A 4,144-nucleotide genomic window follows, 5' to 3' on the forward strand; every position below is an offset into this window, starting at 1 on the left:
CTAACAAATAAAAATGGAAAATTAACCAATATCCTTATTTGGATTATATTCTAACAAATAAAAACGGAAAATTAACCAATATCCTCATTTGGATTAAATTCTAACAAATAAAAATGGGAAAATTAACCAATATCCTTATTTGAATTATATTCTAACAAATGAAAATGGGAACATTAACCAATATCCTTATTTAGATTATAAAAAATATATTTAAAGTATCGTCAAAATAAAAAATAGAAGTTTAAAAATATAAAAAAATCTTATATAGCTTTAAATGTGGAAAATTGCTTTAAATTATTAATTATGATAATTTAAACGATAAATGGTAATTTAAAATTAGGAAAAAAAATTAAAAGCAAATGTATAGTGTACATACAAAGTAAATTCAAGTAAATTCTTTGAATTAAGACATGCAATAATAAATAAAATCATATTTTTATTTATTTAATTTTTTATTTCTTTGTCAATAATTTTATTGAGAGTATAAATGGAGGAGCATTTTAGTTTCACCATATTCTTTATTATTTTGAGTATTCTTCGTTGCAAGAAACTTGTCTCTTTAATTGTGATGGATTCAAAAACAGTTATAAATGGAGATTATGAGGAAGTAGATCTTGACTTTGCCTTCAATAATTCTAATTTTTCTAATAGAACCATTATACTCAAAATCATGAACGATTTTATTAAAGTTCCTTTTAATGTTGAGAATTCCTTTACAAATATCGGTCGAACTAGCCTCTGCAAAAAGAGAAAAGACGGCATTCAGAAAGACAATGACAATGGCAATACACTAATATTTTTTATTCATTCACCTTTAGAGTTGCTTCTTTGTTTATTCCAAAATAATTGAAATTTAAATATAATGAACCACGTTAAGGTTCTCACAAACAGAAAAAAGAAAAAGAAAGAATATTTCTATATGAAATGTAATGCAATCATGCTTAGATTTGTTTTTATAAAGGTACTGAATTGTCCAGCATTACTAAGGTGCACGTTTTTCAACAACACTACCAAAATTAATGGTGTATTATATAGATAGTGGTCATAAAAATGGTATGTTAATTAGTTCTCAATTTTGAGGAATCTCAATACTCTTTTTTATTATGAGTTATGCCTAAATATGTTTCAATACTGGATCCTTGTGATTCTAGATGAATATAATTTGTTTTGCATCATTATTATAATAGGAGCTAGAGCAATGATAAAACATGATTTGGTGCATAATAGGTTATATATTTTTCTGCACCTTTTTTTTAATCTTACTGACATATGCTATCTCGTGTTTTTGGCAGCAAATTTGTTATCAAACAAATCTCATGTAGATGACTGTGCGGTGAGTAAGCTTCAAGAGGATGTTGAAGCGGATGCGATGATTGAATACTTGAATTCTCCCCGGCTGGTACTTGGATAATCTCTTATAATTTCTGACTTTTATGATTTTTTTTATTTTAACTCATGGAGGCAACATCATGTAGTTGATTTAACAATGTTTATCAAAATATTAAAAAATTTAACACCGATTGTGATGTTAATAATTTTATAGATAATCCTTGAAATTGTAAAATCTAGCAATACGTGTGAAACATGCTCGTACACTGATTGAATTTGTTTGTGTGGCAACACAATCTTAAGCTAAAAAACACTTTTCTTTTGCTTGCAAGTTAAACATTTTTTTAATAATTGTTAAGTTTTTAGTTTTGCTTACTGATTTGAGTTGGTTTATTATTAATATATGTGATGAGGCTGCAAATCTTCACAAACTATTCTACAATCATTAAAGTGAAGACATGGTTTTAAATTGCGGTTGCGGCTGCGGATGCGGTTGCGGTTGCGGATGTTGCGATTGCGGTCATTGCGCTTGTTGCGATGCGCATTGCGGCCGTTGCGGCGTGAATTTTTTAAAGGAAGTGTTTGAAATATTATATTGAAAAACACTTAATGTTATGTTTTTTCATTATATAAAAAGTAAATTGAGTTTTAGAAATCTAATATATTGATTTTTGATAAAAATACTTAAAAATACATGATAAAAATTGTCCGATGGGGTTCCGAATACATCCGGAGGCAAGATTTTAAAATCACACCGCAATTGCGGTCCGATGCGGTTGCGGAGGCAACCGCATCCGCAATATTGCGGGTGCAATTGCGGTTGCGGACCGCAATTTAAAACCATGAGTGAAGACACTGCATGTCAGCTCCTCCATCCTAGCCGCGAAGAGCACATTCTTCTACAAGGTAAATGTCTCTTCTTTATTTATTAGATTTGAATATTTTTTATAAATATTGTTTATTTAGTTATGTCTATTATTTTGCAGCTCTATTCTAATGGGATGAGGGAGTCCAAGTAGACACACATCACCATAAGAATCACTACATCTAGTACAAACATATTTAAAAAGTTTTTAGATTATTTTTCTTAATTAAATTTTTTTCTCCAATAGTTTGCTTACTAATGCTGGTTTAATTTTCATGTTTCAGAGGAAGCTTCACTGTTGGAACTTTTGAAATTTATGTACAACTGTTCTCTGAATGTGACCTCGCCGCCTAACTTGCTGGATTTCTTAATAGTGACGGACAAGTTTGGTGTGTCGTCTTGCATGAGCTACTGCATTCGGATATTGTTGATCATACCCATGACCAGAGTCTGCGTTGCTCTACCTAGAGCTTACTTGTAGTGTCCCGATGGATGATGTTGTCCGACCATTGGTTGTAGGAGCAAAGCAGTATCTCGTTGCTTGTCACAAGGACATCACAAAGTATGTTTCTTTATTCTGCGTAGTTTAAATAATTTATATGATGTATGTTGCAAATGATATTTAAAACATGGTTGATATATTTATAATTGTCTATTGAATCATTGCTTATTTTTTTTAATCCTAATAAGTTTTATTATTTGTCAGGCATCAGGAGAAGCTAATGGGAATGCCACTTGCTGGGGTCGTGGCGTTATTATCCAGTGATGAAATGCAGGTCGTGTTTGAGGATTCAGTGTATGAATTTGTGTTGAAGTGGGCTCGAACCCAGTACCCTAGTCTGGAAGAGAGGAGAGAAATTCTAAGAGAAAAGCTTATCCCTTTCATCCGCTTCCCATACATGACCTGCCGTAAGTTGAAGATGGTCCAGAGTTGCAAGGACTTCGAACATGAAGTCATTTCTAAGCTAGTATTTGATACTTTGTATTTCAAGGCTGAGGCACCACACAGAAAACAAATACTAGCAGCTGAGTTGGCTTCCACTAGTCGCTTCTTTATTGAGAGGTCATACAAGTACCACTCTATTAAAGTTATGGAATTCGAACTCGCACATCAACAATGCGTGGTCTACTTAGACCTGTGGTGGGAGGAGTGCGCCAACTTGTTTCCCTATGGCCAAGTCTGTTCACGGGTCTTCCATTTAGGCGATCAGGGGTTTTTCTTGTCAGCACATTGTAGTATGGACCAACAGAGCTTCTACCATTGCTTCGGCTTTTGCTTTGGCATGCAGAAGAAGGACTCTACAAACTTCAGTGTTGGCTATGAATTTGCTGTTCGGTCAAGGTCTACCTTAGAATACATAAGCAAGTATAAAGGTAACTTTATATTTACCAGGGGAAGAGCAGCAGTCGGTTATAGGAATTTTTTTTACACCATGGACATCGTTCATGGCAGAGGACAACCTCTTCTTTATTAACGATGTTCTCCATCTTAGAGTAGAGCTAATGGTTAGAAACTAGTTGGATTTTAATAGTCTTGTAGTTTTATTGCTCTGTTATTTTGTAGAATTTATTCTTATTTCCCTTCAACCCTCTGTTATTTTAATTGTCTTGAAGAGAGTGAAACAATGTCGATGCATTGTGTTGAGTTCGGGCATTGAGTTGACTTGAAGGTGTTTGTTGAAATGACATATTTTTTCTTCAATTTAACCGATGTGATTGAATATTCTAGTCCATCACACATGTAGACAATTAGTTAAGTAAATGTATATATTTATATAGTGTATACATTCAACGGATTCTAACAAATAAAATAAATAACAAATATCGTTATTTGTATTATAAAATATAGTTTAAAATAAAAATGGTAATTTAATAGCATTAAATGTGAAATCTTTATTAAAGTCTTGATTTAAAATAATTTTAATATAAAATAGTAACTTAAAATTAGAA

The 4,144-nt window shown here is 32.0% G+C and overlaps 1 pseudogene; it reads left to right on the plus strand.

The window, feature by feature from the left end:
• The first annotated feature begins 487 nt into the window (after nt 1-487).
• On the plus strand, nt 488-3,712 carry LOC131615084 (BTB/POZ domain-containing protein POB1-like; annotated as a pseudogene).
• The last annotated feature ends 432 nt before the right edge of the window (nt 3,713-4,144 follow it).

The sequence above is a fragment of the Vicia villosa genome, linkage group LG6, assembly GCF_029867415.1.
Source record: "Vicia villosa cultivar HV-30 ecotype Madison, WI linkage group LG6, Vvil1.0, whole genome shotgun sequence".
NCBI lineage: Eukaryota > Viridiplantae > Streptophyta > Magnoliopsida > Fabales > Fabaceae > Vicia > Vicia villosa.